Source organism: Sus scrofa, chromosome 3, assembly GCF_054392235.1.
Source record: "Sus scrofa isolate SSC_HxYL_T2T_F1_AM1 chromosome 3, Sscrofa_HxYL_maternal_Yorkshire_Landrace_v2.0, whole genome shotgun sequence".
NCBI classification, from domain to species: domain Eukaryota; kingdom Metazoa; phylum Chordata; class Mammalia; order Artiodactyla; family Suidae; genus Sus; species Sus scrofa.
Window position 1 is genome coordinate 114,006,899 of NC_139385.1, and position 21,173 is coordinate 114,028,071.

Sequence of the window (21,173 nt, forward strand, 5' to 3'; positions counted from 1 at the left end):
GGAGGCTTCTGGTTATATTGCCATAGTGGCTGGCACAGAGGGTTAAGACTCCACCTGCAGTGCCTCGGGTTGCTGAAGAGGTACAGGTTAGATCCCTGGCCAGGTGCAGTGGATTAAAGGATCCAACGTTGCTGCAGCTGTGGTGTAGGTCACAGCTGAGGCTTAGATTCAGTCCCTGTCCTGGGAACTTCCATATTTTGTGAGTGTGACCATAGCATTAAAAAATTAAAAGGTAGAACTAAAGGCATCCTAATTTAGACAGCATGAGGGAATCACTAAGAGCATAGTCTACTTTGATCATACAATATTATCTAGCTGCATTAGCCCAAACTATTAATTGCTGTGGTAAGTGGTGAGAATAATGGTTAACAGAGAGAGTGGGAAGAATGGGGAGTGACTGCTATTGGGCATAGGATTTCCTTTTGAGGTGATGAAAAAGTTCTGGAACTAGATAGAATGGTTTACCACATTGCGAAAATGCTACAGAATTTTGCACTTTAAAATGGTAATTTTATGTTACTTGTATTTTACTACAATGAAAAAAAAAAAAAAGTCTGGCCCAGCAATCCTTCAGTTTAAACAAGGCCCAATACGATGCTTCACTTTAATGTAGCTGGTTAGATATGGTGAGAGAGGCGTGTAGGGGGAATGTGGGTTGGTTTCACCCTGCCAGCAGACATAATTTCAGGTCAGGCTTCTGGTTATATTGCCATAGTGGCTGGCAGCTTTTGTTTTCCAGTCACCCTGGACTGTGGATCAGAGGAGTTGGGGCCAGAGGAGAGAGCCTACTGGGGTCTTGTGCAGCGAGCTGTTAGGAAAGAGGATTTGAGATGGGGAGCGGCTGATTCTATGAGTAGAAACTAGAATTTTTGTGCATTGTTAATCTGAAATAATATACTGGCTGTGCTATTCAGGTTCTGCTGGGACTCTACTAGGTTTTGAGTTAACCTGAACCTCGGCCTGCAGGAAGACATTGTCATGAAGGTACTAAAATTTCTGTGAAAATTAAGAGACTATTTTTTTACCCAGTCTACCTAGTTCTATTTAGACTTTCACCCATGTGCTAATGTGCATGGCTACGTCAAAATCTTGAAAAGGAATTCAGTAAGAGATTGATTTACACAAAAAACAATACATAGGTGTTCTCCTGTGGCACAGCGGGTTAAGGATCTGGCATAGTCCCTGCAGTGGCTTGGTCACTGCTGTGGCACAAGTTCATTCCCTGGCCTAGGAACTTCCACATGTCACAGGTGTGGCCAAAGAAAGAAAGAAAACACAAACAGGACATAGAAACTAAAACATTTAGACATGTAATATATAATTTCTTGGGAGGGCTTTAGGAGACTTGTCTAAAATTGTTACTGAAACAAATTTGGATCTTCTCTGCCACATAGTAAAGCCTACTTAACTCAAAGCAAGGAGTCAAGGCAGCTAATGCCCCAAAAGCCCAAACTCCCTAATGGCTTTCAGGGAAAGGATTTTTGTTTTTCTGTTTGTTTGTTTTGATTTTTGTCTTTTTAGGGCCTCAACTGTGGCATGTGGAAGTTCCCAGGCTAGGGGTCCAGTCGGAGCTGCAGCTGCTGGCCTACGCCACAGCCACAGCAATACCAGATCCGAGCCACGTCTGTGACCTCCACCGCAGCTCACGGCAACGCCGGATCCTTAACCCACTGAACAAGGTCGGGGATCGAATCTGTGTCCTCATGAATGCTAGTCAGATTCGTTTCTGCTGAGCCATGACAGGAACTCCATAGGGAAAGGTTTTTAATGACAGGGTGAAGGAGAGGGTTGCAGGATGTGTGATCAGCTCATGGACATTTTTCCTTTAAAATTTTTTTTAATTAAATGTTATTGTAGTTGATTTGCAATGTTGTGTTAATTTCTGCTTTTCAGCAAAGTGACTCAGTTGTAGACTTACTCTATATGTATACTTAATCTTTTCCATTATGGTTTATCACAAGATAATGAATACAGTTTCCTGTGCTATGCATCCAATATATAATAGTTTGCCTTTGCTAATCCCAAACTCCCTCCCAATCCACTCCCACCCCAAACTCATGGACATTCTTCTGATTGGTTGGTAGCGAGGTCATTGGAAGTCAGCATCATCAACTTTCTGGTTCCAACTAATCTGGGGTCTATGAACTTGTGGGCAGCATACAAAGTTCTTCCTGGTAAGGGTTTCAGAATCTGCAAAACAGCTGAAAGAATTTGGCTTAGGATATTATCCACAGTCCTTAAGGAGGAACTGAAAGTCCTTGACTGTGTTTAATGACTAAAATATCATTATTTTGTCTTACTTGACTGTTTTCCTTTGTTTTCTGCATTTTCTCACTTATCTGATTTAATTTATTCTTTGAAACTTGGGGAAGGCCTAGGAGGCTAAAGTTTTTCTATAAACACAAGGCAGGTGGGGGATGGGGGCGGGGTTGGGGGAGGTGTCTGTCCCAGGAATGTGCCATGGCATCCTGCTCAACTACAAAGTGACAATACTGAAATTTTTTTTCAGTCACTTATATGTAAATAATAAAACCTAAACTTTTTCTGCCTAATACAAAATAATATGACTGATGCAAATGCCAGTGACTTCAGTCATGGTAGAGCTTTTCTTGCTAGACTGTTACAAGTATCTACAGGGCTGTTGCTAATATAAACTCAGACTTGTCCCACAAAGCCCTTGTATGATTGTCTATTTAGTGCTGTGATATTTCTCAGCAAAATCTAATATTTGAGCTGAAATTTCTACCACTTGACTAGAAAGACTAAAATAGTTCTACCCCCTGTTAAACTTTCTCCTGCTGTGTAATAACCCTTGCTCCCTACAGTTACTACTCAAAACTCTAGTCTCGGAATCAGTAAAACCTGTTATTTTCCTTAGTTTATTATGTTTCAGAGGAAGGCAGGACTGCTTTGGGGAGTTATTTCCATTATGTGTGAATGAAGATCACATGGTTTCTAAATTCTAGAGCAAGACCCTGAAAATGCACAGGGATTACCTCTTGGAGCTCCAGCATCAACCTACTCGCCATTGGATCGAGCTGTAACCCAGAGCTGTGCCATGGGCTATGATGTAGTGTTTAGGCTAGATGACATGGTTTGCTCAAGAACACAGTTTTACTTGATGGTGATATTTTTTCTGATTGTTTTTTAACCCAGCAGTTGTGACTCTTGGAGCAAAAGCAGCGGCCTTACCTGACCAGGGAATTCAGTGCACACTCTCGGCTGCCTGATTCAGGTCCCCAAACAACAAGCCATGCAGGCCCTGGCTACTTTCCTGCTGCTGTGCCAGGGCAGGGAAGGTAATTCATAGCCCCACCTACTGCCAAATGTAGAACCCAGTCCCAACCTCCTAGTGAGCCTGACCAGAAAATCCAGGCAATGTGAGGCCCATCCTACAGCCTCTCTCAGTAACCAAGTGAACAGTTCCTTCCAAGTGTTCTCAGGGCACACTCTCCATTCCTATCTCAGAAGAAAAAAAAAAGAGAATCAATAGGTAAAATTGTTATTGAGTAATTGTTTTATTCCTGCCTGAATTATGCAGATAGCTTTCTTAAATGGATCAGATTAATTATTCTTATTGGAAGTAACTTCGCTTTTGTAACAGTCTTAGCTAATCAAGGAGAGGATTAGGCTACCCAGTATCTTCTTGCATCATGAATGCTCATGTGATGATCTTTTAAAAAAGAGTTTGTAATTATAATTGATATATAACATTGTATAAGGTACACAATGAGTTGATTTGATACATTTATGCATTACAATATGATTATCACCACTAAAGCCTTAGCTAAAATTTCTGTCACTTCACATTATTATTTTTTTCTTCAATTTTTGGAGTATAATTGACATGCAGCACTATATAAGTTTAAGGCATGCAGAATGATGATTTGACTTACATCTTGAAATGATTACCACAATAAGTTCAGTAAACTTTCATCATCTCTTATAGATAGAAAATAGAAAAATAAGAAAACAAAACTTTACTTGTGTTGAGACCCTTTAGGGTTTACTCTCTTAACAACTGTCATATATACTGTGTAACAAACAGTGTTACATTTATCGTGTTGTACATTAAGTCCCTAGTACTTATTTATCTTATGGATGGAAGTTTGAGTTCTTTCATGATCTTTTGTTTGTTTCTGTTTTTGTTTTAGGGATGCACCCACGGTGTATGAAAGTTCCTGGGCCAGGGACCACATCAGAGCTGCAGCTACTGGCCTGTGCCACAGCCACGGCTGTGCTGAATCTGAGCCACAGCTCATGGCAGTGCCACATCCTTAACCCACTGAGTGAAGCCAGGGATTGAACCCACATCCTCATGTATACTAGTTGGGTTCTTAACCCACTGAGCCACAACAGGAACTCCTCCTTCATAATGTTTGACTCCCTTAATCCAATTTCCTCTTCCCTCACCCTCTATGTGACAAACCTTAAAAATGGTTTTAGGTCAGAGAGGTAGCTTGATTTAGGGGGAGAACTTTCCATCCCAGCATAAAGCTAGCTGAGGAGGTGATTGCTAAGCAATAGTAGTTGAGTCCATGGGATTCCTGGATGGCACCAACCATCTCTTGCTTAGGTGGATGGGCCCAGGATATGAGTTAGACTGCAGTGATGAGAGGAAATACATGAGTACACCAGATCCTAACTTTTGAGACTTAGAAAAAAGAAGCACGGTAGTTAAAACTTTTATGTCCCCTCACCCCGAAGCTTTGAGAAGAATCTAGATGTTTGTGTTCACAGAAAAATCTCACTGAACAGTTGGCTATCTAGAGGCCAGAAAGATTGATCATAGGCATTTTGAAAACAGCTCTGTTAAGTGGGAGAGACTTAACTGTGAAAACCTGGATTATAGTCTTATCTGGATCAATCATACTGTATCAACCCCAAGTCCTGCTTTGATCATGTATACATATTGTCATCTCCCAAAGTTTCTTAGAAGAAATATCTGGCAGATAGTTGGCTGGGTAAACTGCAGGAAGGAGAGGTATTTTTCTTTTTTTTTTTTTTTAATGATTTTTCTTTTTTTCTGTTATAGCTGGTTTACAGCATTCATTCTGTCAATTTTCTACTGTACAACAAGGTGACCCAGTCACACACACATATATGCATTCTTTTTTCTCACATGGTCATGCTCCATCATAAGTGATTAGATATAGTTCCCAGTGCTATACAGCAGAATCTCATTGCTCATCCATTCCAAATGCAATTGTTTACATCTATTAACCCCAGATTCGCAGTGCATCCCACTTCCTCCCTCTCCCCCTTGGCAACCACTAGTCTGTTCTCCAAGTCCATGATTTTCTTTTCTTTGGAAAGGTTCCTTTGTGCCATATATTAGATTCCAGATGTAAGTGATATCCTATGGTATTTGTCTTTCTCTTTCTGACTTAGTTCACTTGGTATGAGCATCTCTAGTTCATCCATGTTGCTGCAAATGGCATTATTTTGTTCTTTTTTATGGCTGAGTAGTATTCCATTATGTATATATACCACATCTCTCTCTCTCTCTTTTTTTTTTTTTTGTCTTTCTAGAGCCACACCTAAGGCATATGGAGGTTCCCAGGCTAGAGGTCTAATTGGAGCTGTAGCCGCCAGCCTACGCCAGAGCCACAGCAATGCCAGATCCGAGCCACATCTGCGACCTCCACCACAGGTCATGGCAATGCTGGATCCTTAACCCACTGAGCAAGGCCAGGGATGGAACCCTCCACCTCATGGTTGCTAGTCGGATTTGTTAACCACTGAGCCACGATGGGAACTCCATTATACCACATCTTCTTAATCCATTCACCTGTCAATGGACTTTTAGGTTGTTTCCATGTCTTGGCTGTTGTGAATAGTGCTGCAGTGAACATAGGGGTGCATGTGTCTTTTTCAAGGAAAATTTTGTATGGATATATGCCCAAGAGTGGGATTGCTGGGTCATATGGTAGTTCTATGTATAGATCTCTAAGGTACCTCCTTACTGTTTTCCATAGTGGATGTACCAATTTACATTCCCATCAACAGTGTAGGAGGGTTCCCTTTTCTCTGCACCCCGTCCAGCATTTGTTATTTGTGGACTTATTAATGATGGCCATTCTGACTGGAGTGAGGTGGTACCTCATAGTAGTTTTGATTTGCATTTCTCTAATAATCAGTGATGATGAGCATTTTTTTCATGTGCTTGTTGGCCATCTGTATATCTTCTTTGGAGAAATGTCTATTTAGGTCTTCTGCCCATTTTTCATTTGGGTTGTTTATTCTTTTACTGTTGAGTTGTATGAGTTGTTTGTATGTTTTGGAGATTAAGCCCTTGTCAGTTGCATCATTTGAAATTATTTTCTCCCATTCCATAGGTTGTCTTTGTTTTGTTTTGTTTTTTTATGGTTTTCTTCGCTGTGCAAAACTTGTCAGTTTGATTAGGTCCCCTTGGTTGATTTTTGTTTTTATTTCTGTTGCCTTGGAAGACTGACCTGAGAAAACATATGTGCAGTTGATGGTAGAGAATTTTTTCTGACATCTTCTCTTCTAGGAAAAAATTCTGACGTCTATATTCTCTTGTAGGAGTTTGATGGTGTCTTGGCTTATGTTTAAGTCTTAAGTCATTTCGAGTTTATTTTTGTAGGTGGTGTGAGGGTATGTTCCAGTTTCATTCATTTACATGTGGCTGTCCAGTTTTCCCAGTACCGCTTGCTGAAAAGACTTTTTCCCATTTTATATTCTTGCCACCTTTGTCAAAGATTAATTGACCATAGGTGTCTGGGTATATTTCTGGGTTCTCTGTTCTGTTCCATTAATCAGTATGTCTGTTTTGGTACCAGTAAGGGAGTGGTGTTTTTCATTTAAGCACAGTTTATACACATCCCAAGATATTGTATTGGAATAAAGGGACAGAAACAGAACTCTTATTACATTCTGTTTTTTTTTTTAAATAAATCAAAAATAATTCCTGGAGTTCCTGTTGTGGCACAGTGTTTAACGAATCCGACTAGGAACCATGAGGTTGTGGGTTCCATCCCTGGCCTTGCTCAGTGGGTTAGGGATCCAGTGTTGCCGTGAGCTGTGGTGTAGGTTGCAGATGCGGCTCAGATCCCCGCGTTGCTGTGGCTGTGGCATAGGCTGGTGGCTACAGCTCCAATTCAACCCCTAGCAAAGGAACCTCCATGTGCTGCAGAAGCAGCCCAAGAAATGGCAAAAAGACAAAAAAAAAAAAAACCTAGTAACTTTGAGATAATATTGTATAATAGAACACTGGGTTAGAAGTTTTAAGACCTGACTTCTTGTCCCAGCTGTGCCACTAATGAGCTATATGACCTTGAGCAGGCCATTTAAAGGAACACTTAAACCTTAGATTTCTCTGTGTGAAATGAGAACAATAATAATATCTGACCTACTTACCTTACAATGAAAAATATATATATATAAGCACTTTTTTTTTCTTTTTAGGGTCGCACCTGCAGCATATGGAAGTTCCCAGGCTAGGGGTCAAATCGGAGCTACAGCTGCCAGCCTACACCACAGCCATAGCAACGCGGGCTCTGAGCCAAGTCTGTTACCTACACCACAGCTCACGGCAACACCAGATCTCCAACCCACCTGAGGCCAGGGATCAAACCTGCATCCTCATGGATACTAGTCGGATTCATTTCCACTGTGCCACAGCAGGAACTCCTATATAAGTACTTTTGATGGCAATATAGATCTTTAGGAGAAGTGGGGCAGTTCCATTTGAGAGGGCCTCTATACTCAAGTGGGACTGACACTTGGGAAGGACATACAGGCTACCACAACTCAATCACTGTCATTTCACATCTATGTTCAGCTGCCCCTTTGAGAATTTTTCAGCAATACCAATAAATTTTATAGGTAAAAAGTAGTATAGTTCAGGTAATAGACGATTCAGCAAGCTGGTGATTCAGATTATTTCAACCAGTCTGGACAGTTATTTATTTTTTTGATCCATGCCTGTGGCATGCAAAAGTTCCCAGGCCAGGGATCAAATGTGAGCCACAGCAGTGACAACATGGAATCTTTAACCACTAGGCCTCCAGGGAGCTCCCGGACAGCTTTTTTTTTTTTTTTTTTTTTAAACTTGTCTCACTATACATCAATAAAAGCCCTTCTAAATTCTAAAGGTGGGCAAAGTTAATTTTAACTGTTAGTTTAAAAGAAGTATATATGATGGAACTTTAATATTGAATATAATCAAATTGTGTATATTTTTATATAGCTCTTAGAGTAAATGGAGACCTCTTATACCACCAGGATGTGGTACATATAGACCCTCTTATTTTTGGTGAATAGGAAGTTTTGAAGTCATAGAATTGGATTTTAACACATGTTGGCCATATCTGATTTATTTAACACAATTATCTCTTGGTCAGGACCCTTCATCATACTGCTGGGAAATGGGAAACAATGGGAAAACAATTTAATTTCTAGTGATGAATTTATAATATTTTCCAGAAACTTAATGATATGAAGAATGCCTGCCTGAATATTTCTGGCTACTTCATGAAAATACAGAGGTTGATAATCTCTGCTTTGTGAAGAAGTACTTTTACAAGACTTTGAAAGGTGCCAACTAGATTATAGTGGACAGTGCCTGTCAACCTTAGTTCTATCAGTCTGCATTTGATAGAATTTTTTTTCCTCAGTTGTAATATTTCTAGGCTGAAGAGTTCTAATATTCTGTCTTATTTTTTTAAGTTTATTTTAATGAAGTTGCACTTCTTTCACCAAAGACCCTAATTTCTTTCATCTTTTTTTTTTTTTTTTTTCGTCTTTTTGCCATTTCTTGGGCCACTCCTGCACCATATGGAGGTTCCCAGGCTAGGGGTCTAATCGGAGCTGTAGCTGCCAGCCTACGCCAGAGCCACAGCAATGCGGGATCTGAGCTGCATCTGCAACCTACACCACAGCTCACGGCAACGCCAGATTGTGAATCCACTGAGCAAGGGCAAGGACCAAACCCGAAACCTCGTGGTTCCTAGTCGGATTCGTTAACCACTGCGCCAAGACGGGAACTCCTCTTTCATCATTTAATCATTCTTTTTCTATGGCTTTTCAGGTTCTGAGATGTGGCAAGCAGAACTGTATGCCAGCTGTGTGATCACTTGAGTTCATAGGAAGCTCTTTTCCATTTTGGTTTCCATACCCTTAGAAGGAAGAGGGCTGAGGGGGAAGGAGTGTAGAATTTGGAGTGAGAAATAATAGGTTCATGGCCTCACTCTGTCCTTTATTAGCTCTATAAGCCTAATAAGCAAGTCCTTAAAAAATGGCCTGAGCCTCAGTTGTCTATTAATCTATAAAATGTAGAGGTCAACATTTCTTTGTATCTCATTTATCCTTTTAAAACTAAATTGTCATAGAGGGGACCTTGTAGTGTGTTGCAGTGACCCTTTTTTTCTTTTTTTCATTTGTGAAAGAGGTCATTAGACTTTGAACTCCATAAGGACAGGATCCTTTGTGGTTCCTTTACCCCTCCTTTCAGAGTCAACCTCCTGCACAAAATTATCTTCACAGATTAGGGCTATCTCTATTGGCGCCAAAGCCACAGACCTTGCCTAACTTTGTGACTGAAAGAACGAGTAGGCATGCTTGTCAAGGAGAAGATAACAGAAATCTAAAAGGAAGACCACAGAATCAAGATTAAAAATTATCTTGACAGGCTGCGGCCCTGGCTTGGAAACAATAAGATGAAATTAAACTGAGATAAGAAAAGGTTGCTCATTTAACATTTAATAACAAGAGCTAACATTTACTGAGAATTTATGTATGTTAGGCATCCTGTTAAATACATGTGTTAGGTGATTCTTATGACAGTCAAATGAGGTCTATATTATAAAGATGGGGAGATGTAAAGTAACTTATCCAAGGTTGCTCAGCCATTAAGTGGTAGAACCAGGATTCCAACCTATGAGAGTTCCAAAGTGCACACATTTTTCTTTTAAAGCTACTTATTTTATTACTATTTTCTTGGCCACACCCCTGGTATAAGAAAAGCACGTGGATGAGAGATACTGTTGAACATGCCATGGTGTCCTTAGAAATAACTAACCCTTTCTAAGTCCTACATCACATGTCAGACTCAATACAAAGAACCATTACCCCATAGCTTGATACAGTGCTCCTGGTTGTTGAGAGTCCATTATCTAGAAGAGCTCTGCCTCTGCTTACTGAAAGCTCTTTTTTGAGAGGCAACAGAGTGTATCCTATCATAACGAAGTGATTGTTATCACTGTTTGAACTTTTCAAGAACTGCTTGAGCTCATAGAAATGCAATACAGGACTGTGGCTTGAGGGTCAGATGTGAAAATTATAATTAGCTGAGGTCAACACTTAACATGGTTACTGTTTTCAGTGGAATATTTATATGTAATTAAAATTTTTTATTATAGTAGATTTACACTGTCCTGTTGATTTCTGCTATACACCAATGCGACCCAGTCATATATGATATATACATTTTTTTTTCTCGTATTATCTTTAGTCATGTTCCATCACAAGTGATTGGACATAGTTCCCTGTGCTATACTGCAGGACCACATTGCCTTAACATAACAGTTTGCATCTACTAACCCCAAACTTCCAGTCCATCCCCTTCCTCCTTGGCAACTACAATTCTGCTGTCCACGTCTGCGAGTGTGTTTCTGTTTTGCAGATAGGTTCGTCTGAGCCAGATTTTAGATTCTTAGTGGAATATTTCTGGTTGCCGATCATGCCTGTGCCCAGTGTGGCCAAACTTTTTGGCATTGTTTAGTTCTCCTCCAACCACTAGACTCTTCCAGAAAACGCTCACTCTCTTGAAATTGGACCCAAGCAGCTATTAAACTAAACTAGCTCCTTAATTTGATGTGTGTGTGTGTGTGTGTGTGTGTGTGTGTGGTAACCAAATGGTCCCAGATGAGGAGGGAAAAAAAATCTCTATTTTACTAAACAGTATCTCCCAATAATGTAGTAAGGTTGATAGCAAATCAACAATTTACAGCACCGTTAAAGTCAGGCAACAATTATCAACGGTGTTGAAAGCATCAAAGTGATGGGAAACTGTTCATATAGAGCCAAAGTGATACCATTCAGATTATTTCCTAGCTGGAAGGGAGAGCTGTAACTGTCCCATCATGGGATCACCTTCAGCTAGTGGTTGATCTTAGCATCACTAATGGTAGGACAACCAAATGTTACATGTTTTCTGATGTGCTACAGAAATGAGGTAAACAACACCACCTATGATGTATAGCCATAAAACTATACATCATAGGTGGCTCCATAAAACTTTCATTTCCAGTTGATAAGCAATATGGAAAAGCGGGGGAAAACTAATCAACACCATAAAAGAGTATCCAGAAAAATCTAAAAGGTGGCACAGCCCATAGCACATCTGACCTTTAATTTTTTCAATTACTTTTTGGCTGCACTTGTTACACAGAAACGGGGCCAGGGGTCAAACCTGTGCCATAGGAGCAACCCGAGCTGCTGCAATGGCAATGCCAGGTCCTTAACCCACTAATCTGCATAGGAACTCCAAACTGTTACTATTTTAGAAGAGGAAACTTTTTTTTTTTTTTTTTTTGGTCTTTTTAGGGCCGTACCCACAGCATATGGAGGTTCCCAGGCTAGGTAGGGGTCTAATGAGAGTTGTAGTTGCTGGCCTGTGCCACAGCCACAGCAACAGCAACTCGGGATCTGGCCTTGTCGGTGACCTACACCACAGCTCATGGCAACACTAGATCCTTAATCCACTGAGCAAAGCCAGGTATCGAACCCACAACCTCATGGTTCCTAGTCAGATAAGTTTCAGCTGCACCACGATGGGAACTCCAGAAGAGAAAACTATTATGATGTAATGTGTGAATAGTTTAAACCAGATGTATAGGACATTTTAGGGATGACTGAGGAAATTGAATATGGATTAGTATTAGAAAGATAAAATTGGAGTTCCCGTCGTGGCGCAGTGGTTAACGAATCCGACTAGGAACCATGAGGTTGCGGGTTCGATCCCTGCCCTTGCTCAGTGGGTTAACGATCTGGCGTTGCCGTGAGCTGTGGTGTAGGTTGCAGACACGGCTCGGATCCCGTGTTGCTGTGGCTCTGGCGTAGGCCGGTGGCTACAGCTCCGATTCAACCCCTAGCCTGGGAACCTCCATATGCTGCGGGAGCGGCCCAAGAAATAGCAACAATAACAACAACAACAACAAAAAAGACAAAAAAAAAAAAAAAAAAAAAAAGATGTATTTATATGGAAAGTAGTAGTGAAATTAAAAAAACAAAACAACATTTAAGGGAGTTCCCATCGTGAAGCAGTGGGTGTGGCCCTAAAAAGCAAAAAAAAAAAAAAAAAAAAAATTAAAATACCATGTACAATGTGATCTGATTTTGGTACAAAAATATAGAAATACATACAGTTGTCTCTTAAGTCTCCCAGAGGAATTGATTCTGTGAGACATTGTGGCTACCAAAACCTGAGGATGCTCAAGTCTCTTATATAAAATGACGTAGTATTTGCATATAACCTATGCACATCCTTCTGTACACTTTAAATTATCTCTAGGTTAATTGTAATATCTGATACAGTGTTAATACCATGTAAATAGTTGTAGAGACAGTGTAAATGCTATGTATACTGTTGCCAGCATAGCAAATTCAAGTTTTGCTTTTTGGCATTTTCTGAAAGCTTTTTTTCCTGAATATTTTTGATCTGTAGTTGGTTGAATCCATGAATGTGGAACCCACAGATACAGAAGACTGACTGTATATGCAGATCGTCTAAACTGGAACACTTGAGAGAATAAACAGGGGCACTATTGATAATTATGCCAGGACAATGGATATAAATTGGTTCTTCCAGGTGAGCCAAGCTGTTCTTAAATTCACTATGCTGTAGAATTGCCTGGGAGTGGGTGAGTGGTAGGCATGTAAAATGAAGTTTCTTAGGCCCCATTCCCAGAGATTCTTAGTCTAGGGGTAAGCCCAAGAATTGACCTTTTTCACAAGTGTCCAGGTGATTCTGATTCTAGGACTGGTAAGGGAATGGAGTGTGGCCTAAAGCAGTGTTTCTGTTGACGTCAGCTCTAAGCAAGGATTGGCTCATCTTTATGCATATGTTTAACTGAATTCTGCTTATTTTTTTCTTCTTGAGTTAATATCTCAGCAATCCATCTGTTGCCCATTAAAAGAGACAGGAAAGCACAGTGATTAAATGAATGGCCTCTGCAGTTTAATAGAACTGGTTTGAGTACCACCTTTAGCACTTACTAGCTGTATGACAGTGGGTAAGTTTCTTGATATCTCTAAGTTTGTTTTCTTTTAGGTAAAATAAGAATAGTGATAAGTTGCTATAGAATTGGAGATAATACATTTAGAGCATATAGTGAGTCTCAATAAACAGTAGTTACAACTGTTACGATGATCACTGTTACAGTTACTGAACAGACAAGGATTGCACTGGGCTAACCCTGGGAGCGCTAGATATGTGTCATTATCTCTCAGATAGAGGGTATCTCCTGAGAAGTAGGAGAAATCCTCTTTGCTGACCCACATGGATGATTCATAAATGCTTGGTAAACAGCTCTTCACTGCACATGTGTTCCCTGACAGCCCTGGAGAAGTCTGGAATAGTTTCCTCAGTTTTTGGCATGGAAGTCCTGCACAGCTGCCTCAGTATTGTGCTGTGAAATCTTGGGTCTGGTTATTGTGGAATAACAAGTTGAGCAGAGAAACTAGAGAGAGATTATCCAGTCTTTTTAACTTACCCTCTCCTTTCCAAGTGTTTTAATTTCTTATCCAACATAAGTCTTAAGAAGGCAAGATTTTCATGGCAACGTAATGATTGCGCCCCAATAAGGGGAGAGGATTTCCTGAAAGATTCCTGCTGTTTTCTTAGCAGATGGAATGTCTGTGCATCTGTGTGCTGCAGAGGCTGTGTGCTGTTATTGTCTTTTTGAGTTCATTCTTTCCTTTCTGAGACAGAAAACAAAACATCCATAGGAAACAATTGGTAGGTCTGTTCCTCTTTGTACTTGGGGGTGTGTGTACGTATTTTCTTGGCTTTGTTTTGTCTTTTGTACTTCCATTCAGTAGCATTATCACCTATATTTTTTGAAGTTAAGATGCATCTTTAAGAGTTAGTTTTGACACGTAGCGTGATAAAATATTTGAAACAGAAACTGTACTGAAAACTCTGGGGCTTCCAGTTTCTATAAGCACTTCTTCCTTGGAGGGGTCTGGGCAGCATTGTCCAAATATGTGTGAGGGATTAGAAAGAGTACCTTAGGTTTGTCCTACTTTCCTTCATATAAGGCCCGGGGAAAATTTTACTCTTTAGCTAAAGTAAATTAAACTTTTGCACCCCTTACTTGCCAGGGTCTGGTTCTTTCTAAGGCATTGGGAGGAGACCTAGTGATGTGTTCATATGTTTTTGTACAAATAGCAAAAATAAGATATTTGTATTATTTTCCATTAAATATGATCTCAAAATTTTTATAATCTTCAGGCTCTACAAATCCAGATTCACTCCTGACAAGCGTTTCCTCTCTGGCCACATCTGGTGTATTTCATCCCTATATAACCAGATAGTGAGCAGTCTCAATTTCAGACCAGGATACACAGGAATGCCAAGGATCAATTGAGAATGCAAGAAGAGAGGGGTATTCATTACTCAGTTAGCTACTGGAGGCAGAGAAACTGCAAGCTGAAGCAAGAACAGAGCTCCTGGGGAAAAACAAATTATAGACTTGGGGTCTGGTGCAAAGGTCTTTCTTCAGAGGAATGGGTGCTAAGTGGCACTAATCAGTCACTTGTTTAAAAGTTGTTGAGAAAAAGAAATGAACTATCTTTAAATCCTCCTCATATAAAAATACCATTGCTGGAGTTCCCATCGTGACGCAGCAGAAACGAATCCGACCAGGAACCATGAGGTCGTGGGTTCAATCCCTGGCCTCTCTCAGTGGGTCAAGTATCTGGCGTTGCTGTGAGCTGTGGTGTAGGTCACAGCTCGGATCTGGTGTTGCTGTGGCTGTGGCGTAGGCTGGCAGCAACAGCTCCAATTAGAACCCAAGGCTAGGAACCTCCATATGCCATGGGTGTGGCCCTAAAAAAAAAAAAAGACAAAATACCATTGCCTGTGTGCTGTGCCTCAACCACCCCAAGTCCTGGAGGGGTTGTCTTCTGCAGTAGAGAGAGCCCTGCAGAGGTCCCAGCCTCAGCTGCTTTGCTAAGTATGTGACTTTGGCCAAATTATTAACTCCTTCAAGCCTCACTTTATTCATCTTCAAAATGAAGGTGTTGGATTAAGCAGCCTCACTCTGAAACTTTAATAATTTTATGGTGTGCAGGTAGAATTTAAAAGATTTCTATAGTGATACAAGGATATTTCCATAGGGAAGTATGATGCACGTGTTGGGAGGGAGATTGGCATATGGAGAAATATTGGGCCATATGGGATTAGGAAATTAAAAATTATCTCCTCCTGCTCAGTCACTGTGCCAAATATGAACCTCTCTTTCTAAGAACTACCTTTCTTTTAGAAAATAAGAAGACATTATGAGCATTTTCAAAATTAAAAAAATATATATGCATGTCATGTCAAATGTGAGATGGGTATAGGTAGTGATGTGTTAGGTTCTAGGAGGGGAATTTGTCTTTAAGTTGTGTTCTGTGTTATTTGGGAGATCACAGCCAAAACAGGACTATCCCAGATGAAACAATTAGCAAACAAAGCTGTTAAGATATAACCATGAGCCATAATTGACAACATGCTGATTTAGTAAATCATGGCACATCCATTCTATGGAATATTATGTAGTCAACAAATAAAACAAATCACATTTGTATGTTTTGACTTGGAAAGGTGTAGTAGACATATTGTTAAGTGAAAATAAGCAAATGTTGAACAATATGAAGGGAATGATCATGGTTTTATAAAAACCAAAACAGAGACTCTAAATAGGTAATTCTGTGTTTAAGTATTTAAAAACTAGTGATGCACACCAATATGCTTCCACCAGTTATGTTAAGAAGATGGGGTTGGACAGAGGAGGAAGAGAATTATTTTTATTTTTTTTAATCTTTTTGTAATTCAGTTTGTTTAAATTGTTATAATAAGTGCGCATTATTTTAAGTGCCTTTGTAAAACAAACCAAAAAGGCATAAACTTTGTCTCCTCAGGCCTTACCAGTGGGTGGACATACGTGGGTTCCTATGGTTCCATCTTTCATTCTCCAGTAACCCCAGCTCTGCACAAAAACCCCATTATTTTGGGAGTTCCCGTCCTGGTGCAGCCGAAAGGAATCTGACTAGGAACCATGGGGTTGCGGGTTTGATCCCTGGCCTTGCTCAGTGGGTTAAGAATCCTGCGTTGCTGTGAGCTATGGTGTAGATCGCAGACAGTGGCTTGGATCCTGTGTTGCTGTGGCTGTGGCATAGGCTGGCAGCTCTAGCTCTGATTCAACTCCTAGCCCTCCAAATGCCCTAGAAAGCAAAAAATAAAAAAATAAAAAGTAAAAATAAACAAACAAACGTGATTTTGGAGCCAGCCCTGTCCTGTTCAGGGTGAGGCCGTAGCACAGCATCGTGGCGGAAGCCTGCGCCAAGGGGCACTGTCTGTGTTCACTGCTCTGCCAGAGCTCCAAAGTGGATTCCTGAAGTGCCACAGCACATTTGTTTGGGCAGGAAGAATGCTTTTCCTCCCTCTCCCCCATCATGCTTTGCAGGGTGGTTACCAGTGCTGGCTGGCTTGGGCTCCTGGAGCGATGAACCCTCCCAGGCTGGGCACACTCATCGGAAATGCCTGAGCCCTCTGCATGGGTTCCACCTCTGTGGGCACACAGAGTGTCCACACACATTGAGTGCTGAGTTGTGGGTCAGAGGCAGAATTCAGTGAAGGGAAAGACTCGGTCCAAAGGAGGCTGGGCAGAGGGCTGGAGATAGAGGAATCAAATTGTGAACCATAATGCTGGCAGCATCTAGAAAGAGGGAGAGAGTGAGAAGAGGAAGAGCACCTGGCCCAGCGCTGTGGGCCACTCTGGGGCACACTCTGCTTAAACACAGTCTCACTGAACATCCATATCAGACAAGACCTCTCTCTGACTCTGATGGATCTAGACAAAAACAAGGCCCCTCTGGAATCATGTCTGACCATAATCAAAAACAAGAAATTGGGCCACAAAAATGGCCACCAAACATTGTGCTATCCTGGGTAACAATGAATAACTCAGCTTCTTTGCCATTTACAGCTGTGGACTTGCTTTGTTCCTCCTGCCTCCTGGATAAACAGTAAGCTGCCAATCCTAGAATCACCCCTGCTTCCTGACAACATCCAAACCAGAGCATAGCCCCACTTCCTTGAACCATCTGCAGAATCACCAAACACAGGCCTAAGCTCCTTTTCACACTGGCTTATGGAGGGTATGCAGTCTCTCTCATTGCACCTCGTCTGTGAACCCACAGCTGACTCTAGGTGTGTTCTGGTGATTTTGATTCAAAGGCACTATCAAGAGGCTGGCTCTGAGGTAGACCATGTGGTGGCGATCCATGTGGAAGCCTAGGAGTTTTTACCCTGCCATTCGCTTTCTCTGTTGTAGAGAAAGCCATTTACATATTTGGATCTTCAGTACTTAAAGGCTGACAAGAATTTCTTCATTGCCTGAAAGAGCATGGCATGTGAGGGCCTTTCAGAGATTGATCTGACTGGGGCAGAGTATTTCTTTCTAAAGCACTGGAGGGTGAGGGCACCCATGAGGAAATGTTTGAGTTCCAGGCAATCGATGTTGAGGAGAGAATGTGGGTCGGTCCTAGCTCTACTTCTTACCCAGTGTGTGATGTGGAGCAGGTTTCTTAACCTCCTTGAGCTGCAGAGTCTGCATCTGAGGAATGATGCAGACTCTGCAGCTATAGTTAATAGTACCCCAGTGAGCCTTACCTCACAGGCTTGAATGCTTGAAAAGAGCATGTAAATCATCCAGCACTCCTAGTACACAGGGGCTGTGGGGAATCAGCAGATGTGCCATCTCTTCCTTCCCAGCCGACAGTGGACAGCCACTGTAGATTCCTGAAAGGAAAGTGGCCCAAGGGCAATAGGTGTTTTAGGGAAATAGACCAAAACGGAGAGGGCATAGGCCAGTCTAGTTGATAATGGGACACTCTAGCTTGCATGGCCCCTGCCAACCACTGCAAAGATAGCATCACATTCTCAAAAGAAGTGCAGTTGTCCCAGCTAGACAAGGGGGACAAATGAATGATGAGGGCATGCCATGCAGGGTGTGCCAAGCAGCAAGCCTCAGTGGGACAGGGTGGAAGAAATATTAGGGACACTTTCAGAAAGGCAGCCAAACTCTGGGCTGCTGGGGACAGCAAGAGAAACAGATCCCTTTGGAGTGCAGCAGTCATTGGAAGAATGCCCACATCTAACCTTCAGGTCCATGGGCCATAACACCTTCCACTTTTGCATTGTTGCCAGGGCTTTGCTGTCACACACAAAAGGGCTACTTCTAACAGGAAGGGTGACACTGAGCTCTAAAGGTCAGTTCCAGCCTTCTTCCTCATTTAACTGTAGGGCGGTAACCAAAGCAGGCCATTCTACTTTAGCCCAAGAGCAATTGACTCCAAGGAGGAGAAAATAGATGACTGATGTAAAGAGTTACATTTTGCAACCACTCTCTTCACCAGTTCAACTTCTGGTAGTTTTTGAATTTTGTAGTTAACAGTACCCCAGTGAGCCTTTAAGCTAGCACATCCTTCCCTTAGCAAGGAGTTTTCGGATTTAGAGCGTTTATATTTAAAAACAATCAAAACATCAGAATGATTTGTGAATGACCTAAAAAAAATCCAATATGTATATTAGCTGCAGATGGTGTACAAGAGAACAAAGTTAAGTCAATAGAAAGTTGCCCTGTGATTTGAATCATCACATCGACATTTATTGGGCACCTACTTTCTACAGGACTGGGCACTGAGGAATTAAAAGATGAACAAGTCAGTATCTGCCTTCATAGAATTTGTCATCTAGTGGAGAGGCTGAAAGTATACCAACAAGTCTAATGCAAGGGCATAAGAATGCACCCAAATCACCATGGTAACAAGAAGATGATTACATTTACTAGAAAAATCAAGGTTTTAAAAGAAGAAGAGGGTCTTGAGGACTTCTTTTTTTTTTTTTTTTTTTTTGTCTTTTTGCTATTTCTTGGGCCGCTCTTGCGGCATATGGAGGTTCCCAGGCTAGGGGTCAAATCGGAGCTGTGGCCACCGGCCTACACCAGAGCCACAGCAACGCGGGATCTGAGCCGCATCTGCAACCTACACCACAGCTCACGGCAACGCCGGATCGTTAACCCACTGAGCAAGGGCAGGGACCGAACCCGCAACCTCATGGTTCCTAGTCGGATTCGTTAACCACTGCGCCACGACGGGAACTCCTTGAGGACTTCTTGATCTGGGCTTTGGTTCATTGACTATCAGCCATGGTCACCTCCTTGCCCTGCTTTGGGGGACATGATCCTAAACCATCTCCTCTCTGGACCTTCATTCTGCCTTGCTTGACTCAGGAGAGAGTCAACCACTGCTCAGCTCTCTTGATCCCTAATGGAGTCTCATCCCCAAAGTGCAGATGCCATAGGGATTAGAGACTAATCATTATGAGACTCTCAGGATCCTAACCCAGACACTGGAGAATAACGATTAGAAAAAGGGGCCATTATTATCACAAGTGTAATGGTGCTAGGTCACTCAGTTCGTTGAAAGAGATTGGAGGAACTGGGAATTAAGTCCCTAGGCCTAGATAGTCTCCCTGCTTGATTTAACATGGTCACATTTTTTCCTGTTTTGAGAATGAGAGGAAGACAGATGCCAGCTTTATAAATGTAAGAGAACAGCACTGAGGTTGTATAGCACTGTTGATTCAGTGAGGGAATCCACTTAGCCTATTTATACTATAAATTGGAGTAAAGTGTGTGTGTGTGTGTGTGTGTGCATCTGGACTCCCTTGCATTTTAGTTTCAGTGTCCTTTGCAAAGTAGGTATAATACCAACTTCATAGGGCTGTAAGGATTAAATCTTTTTGGTGCAAGATCTGAGACGGCATATGCTGGCTACTGTTATTATACAGAAATTAAGATAACCGTCTCCAAAGATGCTCAAAAATACAAGTGTAGCCTGATCCTGTCTCCCATCACGTCAGCATTGTCAGTCAGGCAGTATGTCTTGCTAACAGCCAGCAGTGGTGCTGAATTTCAGAAGCTCACAGCTGAATGAGAACCTTATTATTTGCCCGGTTTCTGTCTTCTGTCTCAAAGGGCTCTTAATGTAAGGAATATTAGGCAGGTGTGTGTGTGTGTGTGTGTGTGTGTCTTAAATGAATAATTTAAAATGTTAACACAGTTCCAAAATGCCTTGAGGGGAAAAATTTGGTTAAACTTTCAGTGTGAAAGTGTCATTGGCACTGTATAAAGCACACATGCCATCCAGAAGTATTGGGCATATATCCTAAAATCTCCAAGTGTCTGGAGAAGTGTTTTCCTTCTTAAAATGGATTATATCCTGCTCTGAGTACAGGAATCTGACTAATTAAGAGAAATCTTCTTCCCTGACTGCATTAATTCAGCCTTGGGTAGGTCACGATGGATAACAGAGCAGCCTTTGGATTCTCACTGGGAGGGAGCCAGGGGCTGAACACAATGTTCTTTCCATAGAGAGAGAACATATCTCTTGAGAGGTGGAAATACTTTTCCAGCACAGAAACTGCTGCTCCAAAATTTTCGTTACTGGTTTAATATTCAGTTCCAATTTCTGTGTCAAAAGCTGGTGTGGAAAAAATTCTTGTGTTATGGGAAATCTCTGGACTGATGAATACAACAAATTGTGCACTGAGACAATATTAAATAAACGTTGAGCCCTAAAATTACTGTGTAATATTCAAGTATTTACAAATGAAATGATAGGACATTTGGGATTTGCAGCTGACTAGGGGGAAAGGATGTGGGGTATAGATGAAACAGAACAGACCATGTGTTGATATTATTGAAACTAGGTGATAGGTCCATGGGGGTTTATTATACTATTTTCTCTATTGAAAATTTCCATAAAAAAATTAACAAACCCTCCCCCAAGGTATGACTTTCTCTTGTTTGAATGAAAGATGTTTTTAAAAATAAATAATTTGTCAGAGTTCCCATTGTGGCTCAGTGGTTAATGAATCC

General features: G+C 41.3%; 1 long non-coding RNA gene across 1 annotated transcript; it reads left to right on the forward strand.

The window, feature by feature from the left end:
- Positions 1-1,953: 1,953 nt before the first annotated feature.
- On the forward strand, positions 1,954-20,875 carry LOC102158799 (uncharacterized). The gene is made up of 3 exons (XR_302530.4): positions 1,954-3,299; positions 12,689-12,832; positions 17,217-20,875. It is a non-coding gene; the product is annotated as an uncharacterized LOC102158799 (long non-coding RNA).
- The last annotated feature ends 298 nt before the right edge of the window (positions 20,876-21,173 follow it).